This window comes from Mustela nigripes, unplaced genomic scaffold (assembly GCF_022355385.1).
Source record: "Mustela nigripes isolate SB6536 unplaced genomic scaffold, MUSNIG.SB6536 HiC_scaffold_148, whole genome shotgun sequence".
NCBI lineage: Eukaryota > Metazoa > Chordata > Mammalia > Carnivora > Mustelidae > Mustela > Mustela nigripes.
In genome coordinates, this window is record NW_026739562.1 from 3,689,998 (window position 1) to 3,711,688 (window position 21,691).

A 21,691-nucleotide genomic window follows, 5' to 3' on the forward strand; every position below is an offset into this window, starting at 1 on the left:
TTTTGGAACACTGAAAAAAATTTTAATTTAAAAAAAATTTAAAAAAATTACTTCACTACATTTCAATGACAGTATCAGTCTGATGTACATAAAAATAATAGAAAGTTCCTCTATGAGTTATTGAGTAGTCAGTGAGATACTATATGGTATTAGCTAGTGTACAATAAGCAGCTAATTATCTAGAGCTATTTTTTATGGGGGTTAGGGAGCCAAACAGATACACTGTAGAGAGGTTTCTGTAAGTCACCCATCTTCAGACAAGGCAGGAAAACAGTTAACACTCTGACCAGTGTTATTCACTCTGACACCCGTCTATTTTTTTTTTTCCTTCAAGATTTTATTTATTTATTTGACAGGCAGAGATCACAAGTAGGCAGAGAAGCAGGCAGAGAGAGGGGTGGAAGCAGGCTCCCTGCTGAGAAGAGAGCTTGATGAGGGGCTCAATCCCAGGACCCTTAGATCATGACCTGAACTGAAGGCAGAGGCTTACTTAACCCACTGAGCCACCCAGGCACCCCTCTTCTTCAACAGTCATGGAAGAGATCTAAGCAAGGATATTGCACATAAAGACTCTTTGGTATCGTGCTCTGCACAGAAAATTGTTACAGTCTAAGAGTCTTCAGTAAAACGACTGCAGCTTCTAGAGAGGTGTGTGCTTAAGAAAGCACTTTTCTTAAAGACTTTCTCCTCTAGGAAGTGTCCACGGATAATTAACATGTAAATGCCAAAGTAAAGGAATAAAAGACTCAAATAGCTAACGAAGTCTTGCCTCTTCTCCAGAGACATAAGTATTTTTGTTTATATAATATCGCTCATATTTTTGTTTACTATGTATTTGCTAAATTTACTATTCAACTGGATAATGCTTTCTCCAATTCGCCCAAGTTACATTAGCTTGTTGGGGTCCCTGTCTTTCTCAATGTGCTGAAGAAGACCCTGAGGACACCCCCCAGGCTCCACAGGCCAGGAACTAATGAAACTTAGTCTTTAGGTACTGGCTGTGTGACCTTGGATAAATTACTTTCACTTTGTCAGACTCTCCCTGGCATGACTTTCACGAGCTCTCTTCTGCTTTCTGCCCTTCCCCATTCTTCCAGTATTTTCTCTCAGCACAGCATCTTTGGTCACCCTTTCTTTTCCATGGCATCCCTACCCTAATTCTATTCATTTTGCAGCTCAAGGCAGCAAGCCGTTTGAGGGCTGTGAAATGAGGAGTAGCTGAGTCCCTTGTTTGCTACCTATTAGGCGGTCTGACCTAATCTAGATGAATTTTCGTTTTGAGCATCACTTCCCTCACTTGTGAAACAATCCATCAAGTCCGCTGTGGGGAAAAGAGGAAAGAAGGCACTGAACATAGAATTTGGCACAAGAACCTGGGTATTCTTTTGCCATTGTGGTTGTTTTATTTCTAGCACTCCTGGGAATGTATGAGGCAGAGGAGAATCACTTTTATCCCAGAATTTTATAGAGTGTATAAGAAGCACAACAGAAATGAATTCAATAGTTTGTATGGGAACTTAAAAAACCCTTCCCGTTGGGGCAGCCTGGGTGGCTCAGTCACGTAAGCATCTGCTTTCGGCTCAGGTCATGATCCCAGGCTCCTGGGATCTAGTCCCTTGCTGGGCTCTTTGCTCTGCAGAAAGTCTGCTTTTCCCTCCCTCTCTGCCGGCCACTCCTCCTACTTGTGCTCTCTTTTTCTCTGTCAAATAAATAAATAATCTTTAAAACAAACAAAACAAAACAAAATAAACTCTTCCTGTTGTCTCCAATGGTACTAGATTCCTGACCCCATCCATATTTGAATCCAGGATTTCTTTCTGTTCAGGTTTCCACCCTCCAAAATGTGCCCTAATGATACTCCTGCTCCCCGGGGCCACTAGGAGTCACTGTAGATGACTATCTGTCTTGCTTAATCTATGGATTTTTGCTTCATCTATGGTTCTCAGGCCTATTGTCCATTCTCATATTTTAAACAGGATTGCAGTGGCTGTTTTTTTTAGTTATGCACCTTTATCCTGCATTCCTTTCACAAGCTCCCTGTCGCCCATCCAGCCCTCCTGAATGCCCTTTGCATCCATGCTTCAAACTTTGCTTCAGTCCCTTGACACTCTCTCACACAAGGATGGTCCAGTGCAATTTCTTTCTAGGTTTTGTTGCCAGCAATCTGTCCACTGGTGACTCTTTTCTTTTCTCTTCTTTTTTCTTTCTTTCTTTATCTATCTCTTTCTTCAGACTCTCTTGGTCCCTGACAGTGTGCTAAGTAATTTACATATGTAAACATATAGAATGCTTAAATATATACTCGTTTTGTAGATGGAAAAATAGAGTCCTGGTGGCGCAACAACTTACAGAACTAGTATATTTTGGACTGTAGAAGTTGACCTTAATATTGTAATCAATGCATGTTGATTGAAAATAAATATCAGAGTAGATTCATTCATTCAGTCAACAGTTTTGGGGGTCCTACTTTGAGCAGGTCCTCTCTCTGAGCAGATCCTTCAGGAGATCAACGTGAAGCTATATTATAAATGTTATATACGTGCCATATAATGTATACACTCCATGACATACATATGTACACCCATACATGTATACATGAATGTATATACATACAAGTGTTTGCATATGCATCCACTTATATGCATTACATATATGTATATCCATATATGCATTATATATGTGTATATGTAATGTATATATACATACATACAAATACATTTACATTTGTGTTAACTGCTACTGAAGAAAATTCTCTAAATTCAAGGTATCTTAGCCATTTCAAAGTCATAGAGAAGAGCCTATATATTAAACCACTTACAGGTTGTCTGTCAATAGAACTATAAAAAATATGGCTTCATCATTTTTATAAACATAGTCAGACAAGTGGGAGGAGATTCAGTGGTTTAATTTAACATGACTCAGAACCTCGTTATTATCTTTGGAAAGTGCTAGTTCATAGCATAGCCTCTGATTGTTCAATATTCCTTTAATCATTACATGTGGAGAGTTAATATATCAGGTTATATGCTGTTGCTATATCTAGCAATGTGTTATTATAAACGCAAAGGTTAAACAAAGCAGACAGAGATTTGATTTCTATTCTATGGCTGATGTCAAAACTCTATGAGTGAAAGTAATAAGATTTTCCCCCATCTTTCCCTGCACCCTTCCACAGACACACATGCATTTACATACTCTACATAATCCTGAGAGATGCTCATAATACCTCTTGGTATTCTGTATAGAAACTTAGAAATAAGAGACTTGCTTCTTTGACTCTTCCCTGGCTCTATAATTTTGCAGTGCCTCTTACTGTGTGTGGGGTGACCTGCCCACACTCTGACTAGGTTTGGCCGAGAAAATTGCTTTGATGTCTGGAATAAGGCAGAAGTGACTATCTGCCAGTGCCAGGTTTATGCCTCAAGAGTTTCTCTGGCTCTCTGCCAGGAGAACATGCCTTGGTGAAGGTGTTGGAGAATGAGACAGGAAGGGCAGGGGCCCAAGTCCCTGGGTTCTCCAGCTGAAGCTAGCCGATGCCAGCCAACATTCATCCAACCTTGCATGTGTGAATGAGAAGGTCAGAACCAACAGAACCTTCCAGCGGATCCCAAACCAATGGGTGCTAGTTCATGCATGCTCACCGAGGTTTTGCAGTTGTCTGCTGGAAAAGCTGATCTCACTTTAGCTGTGGAACTGCTGGGTAAGGGGACAAGAAGACAAGTTACAGCTTAGGGGCAAGAAAGAAATTTAAAAAAAAATATTAAAAGAGAAAGCAAAACAGTGCCTCATCTAGAGATGTAAATTATTTTCCTTGAAGCAGCCCCAAGATGATTCAGGAGGGCAGCCAGAAATGTCTCTGGGACCTTAGCAGAAGTTCGAAGAATTACCTGGAATAGGAAAGATGAAAAGGGAGAAAAGCCACTGGAGTTGGCCGAAGGAAGGATTTGAAATATGTAATATGGTTAAATGAGCCAAAATTACAGAAGTTTGGTTTATTTATTATTTTAAAAATAAGTGTGAATACCTCTACTGGGGAAAAAAAAATCACAGTTTAGAATTACAGCTAGTGCTGGGGAATTCATGGATTACTAAAGCAGAGATGAAAACTGGAACTACAATTATTTTAAATTTGGAAGACATTTGGAAATAACTCAATCCAATTGTTGGGTTTTAAAACCATTCCTGCTTCATCTCCTTTCTTCAAGCAACTATTTAGGTGGCCTTCTCATATGTAATAGATAATGGTCCCTAAAGCTGAGTTCAGAATGGATTAGGGAACATGGAATCCTATCCCCTATCTCATTGAGTCCTGACTCCCCTGAGTTACTGTTGGAGAATTTTCAGGAATCTTCAAGACCATGGAGGTCAACCAGCCACCACAGGAATGCTGGAGCTTGAACACCTGATGAAGAGTTGTATTATACAACTGAGCTACTCTAAATGATTTCAAAATTATTTCTGTACTTGTGAACATTATAGTGTTCACATATTTTTCTGTTTCATCAAATATAGAATAATACATTGATATGTTGTAGGCTGATTTGGGTCTTTTCTTTCAAGAAACTTAAGTTCAAGAAATATCATTCACTTGATTATTAACATTTGACATGAATTCTAGTATTTCAGGGGAACTTTTACTTCTGAATAATCATTTGACTTCGTGAGTTTTAGTTTAGTCTCTACCAGATGAACATCTTCTTGGTTTTCTGGCTCAGAGTTCAGTACGTTTCTCTTTCCAGCATTGTATTATGCTTCGCTGGCTGATGAATTTCAACATTTGGTGACCACCATTTCTGACATGGCATCATAGCTCCCTTATTTCACCATTAAAATGGTCCCAAATGCTTGCAACATCAGGTTGAAGTGAATGTTGGATTAAAAGCAAAGCCAAGATGAATTATAATATGATCCCTAGTCTAGAACAATTGCAAACTAGAATCTTTATCCTTCAACAAAATGTTAAAGCTCTTCAATATGGTAAGCAGATCCCTTTATCCCATAAACTCTGGATTTTGTCCCCTTACTTCACCATCTACAACTTTGAAATACTGTTCAAAGTTTTCATAGTTCATGAGAAATGCCCTGCTGCCTGATCTGTTACACCTTTGCAAATGCTATTCCATGCATGGCTGCTCTCTCCACCAGTTGCCAACGTGGTAAATGATCCCCATCCTTTAAAACACAGCCTCAACATTGCTTAGCATTATGGAGTAATGTAGCCCCACCTCTCGTTACTTGTTTGCTGTGTACCTTCTCCTGACATTGCCCTGTATTATGACTGCCTATAAGCTCTGTCCCCATGACAACAGCAAATCTCACTATAGCATTTTGTGTGTGGCAAGTATTCCTCACACGCATGAACTTACTTCATCTTCCAACTTGGTGGAATAGAAGTACTACTGTCATCTCCATTTTACAGATGTGGAAAGTGAGGCATGAAGAGGTCACAGAGCTGGATGGGATTTGGGTTCAGACAGACAGATTCCAGAGGCTGTGTGTATATTATGCCTCTTGACATTGCAAACTCCCTGCAAGCACAGAGAGTAGCTTGGTGCTTCCATACTTGCTGATTTGAACCAAAGGTATTATGGTATACAGTTTCCACAATGGCTACTAAGTAAGAGGTAGAGGGTGTCACATCTAGGAAGTTCTTGGTTTTCAAAGGGATTCTAAAATTCTGGGGACGATAAAGCCCTCCATGAACTTGAGTGGCAACAGAGAAAACAATCACTATGCATTCACTCAGAAAGAAGATCACAGCCATCCAGGCCAATTATATGCTCCTTGGCTTGGATCATATTTCTTCACGGATCTTTTATCATATGACATCCCATATGCATTTGTTTAATGAAAGTGATGCTATCACCTCTCACTTTGCTTTCCCACAGTTCTGCAGCTAAAACAGATTAGGAAAGAGATTTCTTTTCTTTCTTTCTTTCTTTCTTTCTTTCTTTCTTTTTTTAAATTTTATTCCAGGAGGTGAACTGTCTTATTAATGTTATATCTGCTACTTTCCTAATTTTACTTTGGCTATTGGAGGAATTGTGTCTGGACAGATTTCCCATTCTAATCACTCATAAAACAGGTGTAGGAGCCTTGAATATTAACAAACAATGGTTCCAAAGAAAACAAGATCCTAGCTTGAGGGCATTTTCAGTGATTTGACAGGTCAGCAAAAAATTCATGGTGTGCACACCAGTCACAAAATGTCTGTAACCAGCATGATGCCATTGGTTATCAAAAGCAGTGCACAGTGAAAATACGGTAAAAAAAAAAAGCTTCAGAATGTGGAGAAAGGCACTAATGAAACTAGTGATGCTAACTATAGCTTTTCAAAATCTAGCTGGTAGAGAGCTCAACATTCAGTGAAATATAATGGAACAGTAGGGATTTACTGGAGGGTATTTTTTCCCTCCAATCATAAAATTAAAGGGCATGATAAAAAAGAGAGTAGAAAAGGATTCCAGAAAAAAAAAAGGACTGGATAACTGTCAGGGAAATCATCCTTCATGAATATATATCCTAGATAATGCGGTAATCAGGAAGGCACTGATTCAGATACTCAAGCCGGGGGTTTGCACACACCACTAGCTTGGTGTCAAATACCCACTACTAAATTTGTGCCTTCCCAGTCTATCTGCAGTATCCCATAAGAGATTTCTTTCCATTCTCTTTCTACCAAATATTTTCTACATGGCATGCAGTCTGTTAAGGGGAGACAGTGACTGCAAAGTATTTGGGACTGTACAAGCTCTTCCCCCAGTCATTTAGTCAAGGGCCAGTAAGGAAGTGCCTCTGTGCATATATTCCCAGGCCAGAAAGTATCCCATTGCTGCTCTGTAGTTCTTTGGGGGCACCTCACAGGCCACTCACAGCTTACCAAATTCCAAATGCAACTCTATCATTGTTCTCTTGGCAAACACATCTCTCTCTCTCTCTTTTCATTCTAGGGCTTATTACTAATAATATGCTGATATTTCTATCCATTGCCAAAATCTGAAACCCAGTTGGATGCAGAGGGCATTCTCTGTGAGAAATCTCACAGCAGACTGTGAGAAAGCAAAAAGGCAGAAAAAAGTTTGTACAGGAGAAAGGTATAGAAGTCAAAGACAAACAATGAAATCTGTCATAAAACATGGGAATGGGCACCTAATTCTTTCCTATCCCAGTGCCCACACTGCATCTATCACTATGCTCAGCCTCCTCTATCCCTGAGAGAACCCTCAAATCTCTTCATTTCTCTCTCCCCATCTCCCTAGTCCAAGCTACCATCATTTTGTCCATTTATACTGCACTGGTCTCCTCTCTGATATCCCAAATCCTCTTATCTTTCCACAATCCACAGGCTTACACTGATAATCCGAGCAATTTTTTTTTTTCCAGCATAAATCTTATATCACCCTCTAACTGAAAACTTCTTCTTGGTTTTCCACTGCGCAAAAAATAAACCTTTAAATTCCTAGCAAGGCTAAGACAAGGAAGACAAGAATCAGTCTTTGATTCTTCATTGACCCTACTGTCTGGTTCTTAATTGGGTATAGATTTTGGCACCCCAGGAGACATTTGCAAATATTTGGAGATAGTTTTGTCATAACGGTCAAGGGTATGCATTGGTTTCTAGTTTATGGAGGCTAGGGATACTGTTAAACATTCTATTTTACTAGGACAGCTTTCTCACAACAATGACTTAGCCCAAAATGTCAATAGTGCTGAAGCTGATAAACTCTGCTATAACCTTATCTCATGTACCTCTTCCCTTTCATTCCCTTAATTTCAGCTATCTGCCGCTTCTTTCATTTCCATGAATCCACTATCTTTAATCACATCTTCAATTTTTCAATATGGTATTCCTTCTTCCTGGAAGAAGAATGTGCAGATTTGCACATTCTTCCCTTTAATCCCTAATGTTTGACTTGACTAACTCCCCCTCATTCTTAGTTCTCAGCTCAGGTACTTACTCAGGGGAGCTTTTCCAGAACCATCACACTAGATTGGTTTCCTTTCCCATATATTCTCAGACACCCAGTATCTCCCCTCATAAGTATACCTTATTGTCAGCCTTTCCTATGATACTATATATTCCCTGAGGGTAGGACATGTCAGCCTTATTAATCTGAACTCCAGAAACGCCTATTAATCTCTCAATATATATAAAGTACTAACTGAATGAATAAGTGCATACATGCATGAGTGAATAAGTGAATTAGAATTCTAAGACTATAAAATTTTGGCAAACCATCTCTTGGCTCAAATTACATTTGGCCTGTGTTGAAGGCAATTGTTCTATAATTGCTGTTAGCACGACTCCTTTTCCAGTGTAGACCACAGGCTAACTAATGACACCCATGAACATTCGGCAGCTTCTATAGTCTGGAAGTATGATTTCAAGTACCCTCACTGTGAATGGGAGTTTATAAAACTTAAATCTATCCTTACCACCTCGGAGTAACAGTAAAAGTCTCTGACAATCCGTAACTGAGAATGTGGAGAACTGTGCGAGAGACGAGAAGTTTCTCTCTTGGAATCACAGTAAATGGTTATGCTATTTTATGTTTGTTTCACCTAGAAAAAGCCATTTCTTGCCTAGATCTACATACAACTGGATCTTAAAACACCCATTCCTACCACCATCTCTTTAAAATAACAGTGTCAGGTGAGTGAGAGGGAGCAGCAGGCTCCTTGCTAAGCAGGGAGCCCAATGTGAAGCTTGATCCCAGCACCCTGGGATCATGACCTGAGCCAAAGGTAGACATTCAACCAACTGAGCTACCCAGGCATGCACAACAGTGCTTTCTTTGACATGATGTTCTAGTCATATTTACATTTATCTGTTACCTCTCTCCGGGTAAAAAAATAACACCTTCCCATTGCAAAGGCTTCAGTGAAGACTTTTATACAATTTCTTAGGGACAGAAAAATTGTACTGTTCTGATAAGACTCTAGTTTCCTCAAAATTCCAGATAGAGAGTAGGTGACATTTGAATTTCTTGATCACAAAGTAAAATCTTATTTGGTTGAAAGGAAAGGAAAGTGGCTGTCTACAGTTTTCATAGGCATAAACTCAACTCATGGGGCAATCCATTCAAGCCATAGACAATGATACAACGAGGTATTTGGGGGTCTATACCATTGCAATTATAACACTCTGTAACCTACTAATTAATATTGGGCCCAATTTTAATTAGTAGTGGGAATGACACCAGTTTCTTTCAACAAGAGGACATTTAATGGAACCATAGAGGAAATGGGAACTTGGCCAAGCTGAGAGTAATTTGAACACAGTCCAAATTAAAACAAACAAACAAAAAAAAAAAAAAAAAAAAAAACTGGGGTGCTTGGGTGGCTCAGGCGTTAAGCATCTGCCTTCAACTCACATCATGATCCAGGGTCCTGGGTTCAAGCCCCGCATCAGGCTCCCTGATCAGTGGGAAGCCTGCTTCTCTCTCTCCCACTCCCCCTACTAGTGTTCCATCTCTTGCTGTGTCTCTCTGTCAAATAAATAAATAAAAATCTTAAAAAAAAAAAAAAAAAGCAACATGTACCGTCTGTGCTAGGAACTCTCAGCTTCTATTCTGCTCCAGAATGTGACCAACTCTGAAGCTGCTCTAACCCCAATTTGTTGTAGACTCTTTTGAATTGACTCTATAAGTTGCCTTCTTTTTCTCTGCAGCAACAAAGGAGTATAGATTCCCCTTTGAAAGGAACACACACTTCTGGCTCAAGACAATATTTCTCCTTCTCAATAGGCCAAAAAAAAAAAAGTGTATCCACATACACTTTGCAGCCATTTCCTAGGTGTACAAACCAAAACTCAGAATTGAGCCAAACACTTAAGTAAACATCAAACAAACAAAAATGAGTCAAAAAGAATTAGATTGAGACAGATCAAGAACAGAGATTTCCCTTCATTGGAATAGTTATCAGCTATGGTAAGTTTCCCATGTGAGGAAGAAACAGATTGAGAAACTCATCTTTTGTGTAGTATGACCGTTTATGATAGATTCCCAACTGCTGAACTATGGTAAGTAGTTTGTAGCCTACTTTATGGAACAAGGTGTTACTCATACTTTATAGTTTCCTGTGATATATTCAAAAGAGGCTGAGTTAACAAATCTCATCCAGGTTATGTAAATGCATAAACTAGGCAATTCCTGTTAGGGTGTACTTAGTGTGAACACAGTCTAAATTAAAAAAAAAAAAAGAAAGAAAAGAAAAGAAACAAAACTGGGGTGCCTGGGTGGCTCAGGTGTTAAGCATCTGCCTTCAACTCAAGTCATGATCCCAGGGTCCTGGGTTCAAGCCCCACTTATGATCACTTTACATTTGAGGAAACAGGCCAAAGGAGGTTGAATGACACAGCTGAGGTCACATAGCAGAGACTTATTTGTGGCAAGCATCTATATCCCTTCTTTGCTTCCAGCCAAGAGAGTTTTGTTATTTGTGCCTTTCTGCTCCAGAGCCTCAACACCCCCAAAGGTATGTCTCAACTCTCCAGCTCAGGCTGGGACAAGGATGATATGCAGACAGAAGTGTTTCTTAGGGCAGGGCAGAGGTCACATACACATAGGTGCCGGTATTCATACCAAGGAGATCTTTCCTTGGAATACAGGAAATGGGCAGTCTCCTTGAAACTCCAGCGATGGCACAGATCCATTTGATATACTCAACAAGCGAAAGGAGATGGATCAAGTGGTATGAAAACAAAAATCAATTTTTTAAAAAAATCTATAAGCTACAATATTCCATTAGCCAAGGTGATAATACCAATACAGATAAGTATCAAGGCTTTTCCTCTTACCAATCTTTATCTCAAGACGGGTCCTTCAGCTTAGCGAAGTATTTATACAACAAAACATTAAAGATTAATATCTACAATATTTCCAAAGAAAGAGAATATTTCTCTGACACGTCTTTTTTTCCCCCTCGAGGCCCCAGAAGAAGGAGAAAATGATATAACCTGCCGTTTTCTATTCAATCAAACTTAAATTCTCTATTACTAACTTCCCATAAATATTTCTGGATAAATCATTCAGTGTTTCTCTTGAGGCACCTAGAAACATCACTGACTGTCACCCCTAGAACCAATAGCTAAGAAATGGCAGATAGAGATTATGGAGACATGCTAATATACTTTGATGAATAAGGTACCCTCAAAGTGTCTGAAAAATGTAAAGTACTTTACTCAGTCATATATCAACTACATATTTTACATAGCCTAATCCTTCTTTTATTCTCCTTAAAAAATGCAGTGATGTTGAAAGGCAAATAAGGATGCTAAGGAGAACCTGGTGATCCTAATCTAAAACAGAATCACTGGATTCTCCCCCTCCATATGTAAAATAAAGTAGGGCATTTTCATCCATTTGTCTATTCATTCAAAAAATATTTATTAACTAGACCAATGCTTTACACCCTTTAACATGCATAGAAATGACCCTGTAACATTTTAGAGTGAAGACTGGGTTTGGGGTGGGGTTCACAACTCTGCATTTGTAGATCAGGCTAATGCTGCTGGTCTATGGACCACCCTTTGAGTAGCAAGTTAGATAAAATTATCCAACTGGTTCTTTCTCTCTCTCTCTCTCTCTTCCTCTTTCTCTCTCTCTTTGTTTCTCTCTTTCTTTTATATATATAGAGAAAGTATACATGCATATGTGTCTTGGTGGAAGGAGGGACAGAGGAAGAAAGACAGAGAGAATTGCAAGCAGGCCCCATGAGGGGCTAGATCACACAACCCTGAGATCATGGCCTGAGCCAGAATTAAGGGTCAGACACTTAACCTCCTGGGGCACCCAGACACCCCCCACAACCGGTATTTCTGCAACAATGGAAACATACTATATCAACTCTGCCCAATATGGTGCCTAGTAGCCACATGTGACTCCTGAACATGGGAAATGTGGCTGGAATGACTGAAGAAATTTTAATTTTATTTAATCTTATTATATTCAAAATTTAAAGAGCTGCATGTGCCTAGTAGCTACCTTATGGGAGAGTACATTCACATAAAGAAGAACTCATCAACTAATAGAGATGAAGATATCTAAATAGATTATTGGGATATGATATGTTTAGTTTTATAATGGTATTAACAAATGACATGGAAGCATGGAAGAGGAGGAAATGAAGGGACATGATGTATTAACATGTTCCAGTTGAATGAGCTGGTCTTCAATTTTCCTATGAGCTTAAATGCAAGGGATCTTGTAGCCTATAAATATGGTTGGAACAATAAAAGCAAGATGAGTAGGAGAAGAGGATGGCAGGTTGAATTTTACATTGCCAAGGTCTACATCAGTTGTGGAGACCCCCCAAATACAGGAAAAGACTTTATTTCTGAGTTGCCATATCACTGCAATTTTACACCTTTGGTTAGAAGGTCCAGATCAAGAGACCATCTCTGTACCAATGGATGATGATAAAATTCCCTGGGAGAAAAAACAGAATTACCAACTCTCATAGGAAAAGCTGGTAGACACCCCACACTATCCACTCCAAGGAAGAAATAAGTTGGTGTGATGGTTAATAGGCAACATCTGACCTAAAGAACTGCATCAAATTGTCAAGACAACTGATGGCCTGTGGTCTGGAAATAACCATCTGACCTCTTGACACTCATTAATGGAACTCCAGCTGTGCTTGCTTTTGAATGAGAGAAAATCAAGACAGGGAGGGGAACAATACGAGGGCACTATGTGGCTTATTAATAGTTCTCAGGATTCCTTCCTAATGGGCTTAGTTTGGCATAAAAACAATAATATTCAGTATCATCACCACTGTCTTCTAAAATACATACCACCATCTTTTGAAATATACACTTTTCTCCTTGTATACATTTCAGAAAGACTGAGCTAGTCATTAAAATTTACACAGTATTGAGTCCACTGCTTTTTCTCCCCCTACATTACTGCTGACTAAAAGAAGATAAATTTATCTCCTTTTTTTTTTTTGTATTGTTTTTCAGTTAATGGGGGAAACAAGTACTTCATGGTAACTATGGTAACAAAGACGCTTTTATTTCTTTTCTTTTCTTGTAGTTTGGCAGATATTCAGCTCTGGGATGTGGCAAATCTCAACGGTCTTAACCAATTTGTCATTAAAACCCAAACAATTTTCTCCTTAAGTTTTAATAGCTATGAAATATCCATTAGAAGTCATATGGACCATATACGAACTGTGGATGTTGATGTAATATACACTAAGGCTCAATAAACCATTTTTGTTGCCTTACCTTTTATGAAATAGAGATGGGTTGCATGCTTCATAAAAGATAGATACACCTTCATTTAGTTAAAGCACAACTCTTACCAAACAGACTCCTATTTTAAAATCTTCAATAACTAGGTATTGCTTATCAAATCAAATCCTTCTATTCCCAGGCAAGAATCCTAGAACCCTACTATGAAACCTAAAAGGTCCCTTAACCATACTCAACAGATGCCTCTACCTCACTTACGTTCCTGCTTTTCCTAATTATAGCTAAATGGTTATACTCATTCTCTCTGTCTCCTCTATACTTTCCTTTCTCTCCTCAATCCCTTAGTCCTAACTCAAATATCAATGCATACATTCTTCTTGGATCTCACAGCTATCCTTCCACATAATTCCAACAGCATACATTGGAACATCCTCATATATTTTGCACTGTCTACTCAAGTTAGAATTTATAAAATATACTTGTAACATCCATAGTCTTAATATTTTCAGTTTCAATTCTCCTAAGCCACTTTCAAGGCCCATGACAGAAAAAACTAATAAAGCTCATGCTGGGGGCAAACATGGGTTATCCATTTAGTATATTCATTGAACATTCTCAGCTCAATCTGTCCATGGGTTTTACCCTCCCATCTTCTGATATAGTTCGAGTGAGATAAACAGAGGAATAAAATCTATGATTATTCACAAGTGTCCCTGGGTGATTTGTCATGGAATCCCAAGCCTGTGCTGTAGTATTATTGGTTTGTCTACAGTTGTGTTGATGCTGCTGCTGTTTTGGTGAACATCTGTCAAATCTGTTTAAATAAGTAAATCAATTCTTGCTCCAATTCTACCTGGTTCATTAGGTTATTCATTCATAATGAACATATAGTAAATACATTTATATATCATTTACCGTGCTAGGTAATGTAAGAATTACAATAGAAGATGTATAATAATTGCCTCAAAATGATTCAGTCTCATACAGAGAAGACCAAAAAGCATACAATTAAAAATCAACGTGATGAAAGTAATCCAAATGTCCATTGATAAATTAATGGATAAAGAAGATATGTGTATGTGCAAAAACAAATTCAAGATAGATTAAGGACCTAAATGTGGGACCTGAAACCATAAAAATCCTAGAAGAGAACATAAGCAAAACTTCTTCAACATCAGCCATAGCAACTTTTTTTCTAGCTATGTCTCTTGAGGCAAGGGAAACAAAAGCAAAAAATTAGTGGGACGATATCAAAATTAAAAGCTTCTGCACAGCACAGGAAACAACCAACAAAACTAAAAGGCAACCTACTGAATGAGAGAAGATATTTGTAAATGACATATCCAATAAAGGGTTAGTATCCAAAATATATAAAGAGCTTATACAACTCAATGCACACACACACAAAAAAAATCCAATTTAAAAATGAACAGACAGACATTTCTCCAAAGAAGACATCTGGATGGCCAACAGATACATGAAAGATGTTCATAATCAGTTATCATCAAGGAAATTCAAATTAAAACAGTGAGATGTAACCTCACACCTGTCAGAATGGCTAAAATCAACAACACAAGAAACAACAAGTGTTGGCAAAGATGTGGAGAAAAAGGAACCCTTGTTGCAAACTGTACAGTTACTGTGGGAAACGGTATGGAGTTTCTTCAAAAAGTTAAAAATAGAACTACCCACTGACCCAGCAATTAAACTCTCAGGTATTTACCCATGGGGCTCTCTGCTCAGCGGGGAGCCTGCTTTCTCCTCTGTCTCTGCCTGCCTCTCTGCCTACTTGTGATCTCTGTCAAACAAATAAATAAAACCTCTAAAATGATGAAAAATAAAAATACACACACACACATATATCTATACACATATATAACACATATATACATACACACATATAACAGAATACTATTCAGCCTTAAAAAAGAACGAGATCTTGCCATTTGTGACAACATGGGTAGATCTAGAGGGAATTATGCTGAGTGAATTAAGCCAGACAGAGGATGACAAATACTGTATAATTTTACTTATATGTGGAATTAAAAAAAAAAAAAAAGAACATACTAAACAAAATAGAAGCAGATTCATTCATAGAAAACAGGTGGTTGCCCGATGGGAAAGGAGTGGAGGGATGGGTGGAATAGGTAAAGGGGATTAAGAGGAACAAACTTCCATTACAAAATAAATAAGTCACAGGGTTATAATATACATCATAGAGAATATAGTCAACAATATAATAATTATGTATGGTGACAGATGGTAACTAGACCTATCATGTTGGTCATTTTGTAATGTATAAAAATATTGAATCATTATCTTATACACTTAAACTAATATTGCATGCCAATTGTAATGCAGTAAAAAAATCAATATGAGAGATCCAAGAGACATGACAACTAAATGCAATATGTGTTCATGATCCTGGAAGGTATCCAATATGGGAGTTTAAAAAAAGTGCTATAAATGACATTTTTGGAAAAATTGAACAAGCCTGTCATAATACATTACATAACATTATTGTCTCAGTATTAAACATCTCAGACTTGACAACTATACTGTAATTAAGCATCAAGGGGTAAAAAAGCATGATGAATGTGACCGAATCTCAAATGATTTTAAAAAAATTAACCATATATAACTATCAATATGTACACATATACACACATACACAGATTATTTTTTAAATGCAGTAGAACGAGTAAAATGGTAAATGTAGTTAAAGGGTATATGAGAGTTTCCCCAAATATCCTTGCAACTTCTCTATAAATTTCAAAATGTTTTAAAATAAAAAAGAAAACCAAGAGGTATAGTGCAAAAGAAGTGTAGTTCAGGGTGTGTGGACCTGGTGAGAAGAGCTGAGCTATGTTTGGTAGGGTGGGAAAAAGAAATGGTAAAGAAATGCCTAACCCGGGCGCCTGGGTGGCTCAGTGGGTTAAGCCGCTGCCTTCGGCTCAGGTCATGATCTCAGGGTCCTGGGATCGAGTCCCACATCGGGCTCTCTGCTCAGCAGGGAGCCTGCTTCCTCCTCTCTCTCTGCCTGCCTCTCTGCCTACTTGTGATCTCTGTCTGTCAAATAAATAAATAAAATCTTAAAAAAAAAAATTTAAAAAAAAAAAAAAAAGAAATGCCTAACCCATGATTTGAAAAGGTGGCAAGTTCGAATCACATAGAATCAGGCATGCAGGCACAGCTGGGCAAACTGTAGGTATATAATAATATATACAATCATAAATATTTTAAAAAGTCTTCAGTTTTAATGCCCCACCACAATAAAACAAGAGTGATGGTGAGTGTTTAGTTATCATCTTTCCCATTAGCCTTGAGAACAGAGGTAAATGGTAACTTAAAAATAATAATAATAATAATACATGTATAATCTGCAGAGAAATAGTATTTCTTTTAATAGTCTTAATCATAAAATACCAAAGTAATGAAATATAAGAACACAGAATTTTTTTAAATTAAAAAATACAAGACTGAGAAAGTTGCTAATGTGTCATAAATGTCCCCAATGGTTGCCTTCCACTTCTTAAGTAGGTAATTAATAAGCTATAATAACACAGAGAAAGGGTTAGCTCTCTCCTCGGAACTCTGTAAGTCCTTTTTGCATAATTGTCTAATCAGTTCTCACAAAAACCCTCTATTATAGGTTGCATTTTTTTTAAAGATTTATTATTTTGGGGGTGGGGGTGCAGGGGGAGACAGAAAAAGAGAGAGAGAGAACCTCAAGCAGACTCCCCACTGAGAATGGAGCCCGATGGGAAGCTCCATCTTCCGACACTAAGACCATGACCTGAGCCAAAAAGTCAACACTTAACAGATTGAACCACCCAGGTGCCCCTAGGATGCATTCTTTATATTAAGCTATATCCGACCAGAGATTTGAAGATATCCAATACCCTCTCCTGGGTCAAGCATATGGCAGAGGTAGAATTCTCACCCCAGCAGCCTGGTGACAAAAACCTCTGAACTTGACCACGTCCATGTAAAGAGAGAGGAACACAGTCTCAGGAAATACATTCCAATTGCCAGACTCTTGTTATAAATTAAATATTTAATAATAAAACACCTGGGAAGTAGTATTATTCCAATTTTATACATGAAAGAAGAGAAATTCAGTGAGTTTAATAACTTGCCTAAAATAAAAAAAAGTCTAAATTTTGATTTACTTCATATGTCTGGCTTCAACGCACATCATCATTTTTGCTCTGCCTGTTTTCCAATCACTTTTCAGAAATCTCTTTTTAACTGTACTCCTTCATTCATGATTCTAATTTCCCCCAGGGGTTTCCAAATTAATATCTGAGCATAAAACTGGGGTATTGCTTAATTATCTACCGCCGAGAGAAGGGCTCAGCGGGTTACAGGTGGGTAATGGGTATTTTTTATACATACATCATTTGTGCTGGTTTCTGGCTTAAGAAAGAAATGTGGGCTCCTTTAGGGAAGCTTATCTGGAATCAAGAAAATCGAATCCTTCCCATCACTACCATCCCTTGAATGCAGTGATAGCTCAAAGACGGACCAGACCAATGGTGCCATGCTGGTCTCTTTTCTTTTAATGATGTCTCGATTGAATTTTCTCAGTGAGCAAATTAAAAGAGGATTTGCTAAGTGCCAATGCCTCTGACTCCTTGTGGGATTAAAAAACCCAGCTGAACTCTCCCTGCCTCTGTGAGGATCAATGCTTAGGAGATTTTGCAAATGGTAACTGACCTCACAAGGCTTTTGATGAGTTGCAGGACAGGATCGAGTCCAGCTGCTTCCTCCATAGATCTGTTGACTCCTGCAGTGTCTGCTCACAGGACTAAAGCAGTCCTTTTTTTTTTTTTTTTTCCTTTTTTTTAAGTGAAGTTATCAGTGAGGACTCAAAGGCTCCCAGCTGTAGTTATGCAGAGTGAGCTGATGATAGTGGCTCCTCATCATTTCCAATAATGATCTTTCCTTCTCACTGCCCGGGTCTCAGCTCTACAATGAACTAGGTCCTCTGGCCCTAAGTCATCAAGGTTAGTTATTCACAAAGGGGAGTATGTTCTCTGCCCTGGGGATACTATAGACTGGTTCTTAAAAGTCACTCTACCTGTTCAAGTTCATAAGAAGCTAGGGATAAAACTCTTGTGCCTAGTTCTAAGAGTTGCTTCACTTCACTCTTGAAAATTACTCCTCTAGCATTGTGAGGGGACGAAACACACTCATCAGCAGCCAGTGAAATCATGCTTACCATCTTTTTGGAAGGAATCAGCTGATATGCAGGAGTCCAGCTATGCTGAACCCACAGAAAATGTCCTGGTCCTACCCCTGGGTCCATCTCCCGTGATCTGGCACATGAGGGGTTAATGGCTGCTGAGGCTGCATGTCCCTGCCCCTGGTCAGGATTGGCACTTGGTTCTTCCTTTATTCCTTTTGTTTTATTTTGTGGCATCTGTTTTCTGGAAGGGCACTCATGGCTTACTAGCTATGAAACACTGTGAATACATCACATTCAAGCATCTCTCTCCCGTACCTGCCATGTGGTTAGGCAATCTGTGCTCACACAGGATTCATGCAATGCCACCTCTACTTTTTGACTTTAAGAGCATCAAAGGACAGATAATCAGTTCATTTGTCTTTGAAATCCCAAGCCCAGGGCTATTCCACAAAACACAAAATAGATGCACTGACACATACTCAAGTTTGTCAGGAGTAGTATTGTCTGACGAAGGAAACTGAGAACTTTTTTGCGTGCCTATTCGGTACTAGGCACACTACAAATGTGAATCTTCAGAGCTACTCTGCGAAATAGGTGCAAATGTTATTCTCATTTTTCATAGGAAGAAACAGAGGGTCGGTGTGCTTAAGGAAAAGGCCCATAGCCACACTTCTAGAAAGAGACTAAGCTGGATTTCAAATCCAGACACGCAGGTCCTAACCGACCCCTGCGTTACACCGCAAAAAGCTAGAAACAAGGTAAACATATGTCACTACTTTATACAGAAGGGGTTTACACATCATTCTGATTGGAAAGGGTAGGCTTGAAGTTGCTTTCACGTAGCATGCTTACCACTTTTACTCACTAGGCATTTTTGGCGGGGGAGGGGTTGATCTTGTTTAGAGGTGAGAGAGAGATAAATTCCTCTGTCCCAAAAACATCTCTCTCTGTAGCCATATCCCAAGCTTTGTGGTGGTAGTGGCTGGTAGTTTTAGAGGTCAAAAATAATCAGAGAATCTCAGTACTGAATGTAGTTTGAAGGTACTTTATTCTTACTCCTAACTGATCCAAGTCACACAGCCTAACTCAACAACTTGGACGTTATGACCATGGCTGTGGCCTATGTCAAAATCTATTAACTAGAGTCAAGTAATGTGTTGCTTGGCTTATAAAACTTCCTCTTCAACTACTCACAACTGCCCTATGTGGGAGTTAACCGTGCAGTTGAGGAAACAGACTGAGAAATTTTGTTAACTTGACTAAGGTCACCCCAATTGTATGGAGCCAGAATTCAAAATAAAGTATCTAATCCAAACCCTGTGCTATGAATCACAAGACCTGTGATTCCCAAAGCATGGTTTGCCGAACGCTGGGAGGCCCCTAGACCATCTGTGGCACTCCACAAATTCAAAAGTATATCCATAGTGATATGAAGACATTATTTGTCTTTTTTGCGGGGTTGATATTTTCGCTGATGGTACAAAAACAATGGAGGGTAAAAATGCTGTACCTTGGAGGACCCAAGACAGTGGCACAAATTAAATTAGTAGTTACTATATTTCAAACCCTGCTGTATCCAAATCATACCCATCTCATTTAAGATTTTCCTTTATGAAGCAGTAGAAACTCTAATTTTACTCAATCTTAACTTTGAAGTAACAGACACGAAAAAAGTGTTTCTTCTTAATAAAGAAGTATGATGTCTATCTCAAGGAAAAACACTCATGTGACTGAGTTGTAAACTGAACTACATGATTTTCCTAGAATTCCATTTTCATTTGATAAAACAACTGATAGACAAACTATGTTTTTATATACTTGTCTGCTTGGTAGCTATTTTCTCCAAAATTAAGAAAGTGAGCCTGGCACTTCAAAGAAAACAACAGACAGCAAATTGTGACCTACTGTAAATTTTCTTCTTTCAAGCAAAAATCTGAAATTTGAAAGACATGTGTCCATCACAGTGAGTGTGACAACCTCTCAATATCTCAAGAATTTTATGATTAGATGGGTGATATGAATTCATGTGGTTTTTTAAATATTAGATAATAAAATTCATCAATATTTAGAAGATCTGTATAACTCAGTGACCCTGTATTTTTTAAGTAAGCAAATGCACAATGTTACAAAATCATGCATTGGTAAAAGATCAAAGTGCAAGGTAGATGCATGCCTTTTAATAAAACAAATACAAAAAGCTCATTGGTATGGTTTCAGATTCCGCATTGCAATTAACCTTTAAGAGACTACCACTTGTTAAGTTTTCATATATACACTTTTTCACAATTATCTAAAAAGGTGATTAAAATACCATCACTACCCCCTTTCAAACTACAAATCCATGAGATAGCAGGCTGTTTTCAATACTTCCAATGAAACCATGTATCTCAACAAGCTGAATGAGAAACAGATATGCAAATCCAGCTTTCTAGTAAACCAGAAAATGCGAAACAATACCATTCTCTCACTAAAATTTATTGAATAATAGATATCTCATAAAACTATGTTATTTATGTTAACATGCAATAAGCTTATTATATTCTGAGTGAATTCATAACTGCTTTAAAATTTTGTTTCAAAATAAATAAATGAAAATAAAATAAAACATCCCATTTGATTTTATTGGTAATATGCACATCAACAAGTCTTTTTTTTTTTTTTAACTTTAATCCCAAGTCATTTTATAAAAATATGCACAACAGATCTTGACACCAAATAGCCTGAGAAATGTTGTACTGGATTATTCTAACCCCTGTCAGATGTAAGTTTTTATTTCTTATGTACATATACATATATAATATATAATGTATGTATACACATATACACATACATACTTATGTATATATACTGAACTGCCAGTGATAGGAAATTAACTACTTAAGAAACTCCATTACCTTTTAAAACCAATCAAATTATATCTTTGACTTTTATGGATTTGTCTTGGATCACGCTTTGATATCACACAAAGGAAAGCTAATGCCTCGTCTCTAAAACACACCTTAAAAAGTATAAGAAAGTTATAACATGAATTTAATAATAAACTACGGATCTACCAATTAGTACTCTCACCTAACATTTATTTCTCTCTCTTCCGCATAAGGATCTAAGAGACCACCGGATGCCTTTCTGAGATGCTGACATACAAAGGAAATTATTTTCTCCTAATCTGCCAATGAAGAAACCCTAGAGAAGAAAGTCATAGCGTAAGTGTACCACCATGTTCTGTCCTAACTGTTCACAAACTATTCATGCTTGAATAAGATCTGACACACTTAAGAGGGGACTATAGCAACCAAAACAAA

General features: G+C 38.1%; 1 long non-coding RNA gene across 1 annotated transcript in view; it reads right to left on the minus strand.

The window, feature by feature from the left end:
- Positions 1-21,691, minus strand: part of LOC132008439 (uncharacterized) — a 488,832-nt gene that overhangs the window by 46,055 nt on the left and 421,086 nt on the right. The window lies entirely within an intron of this gene.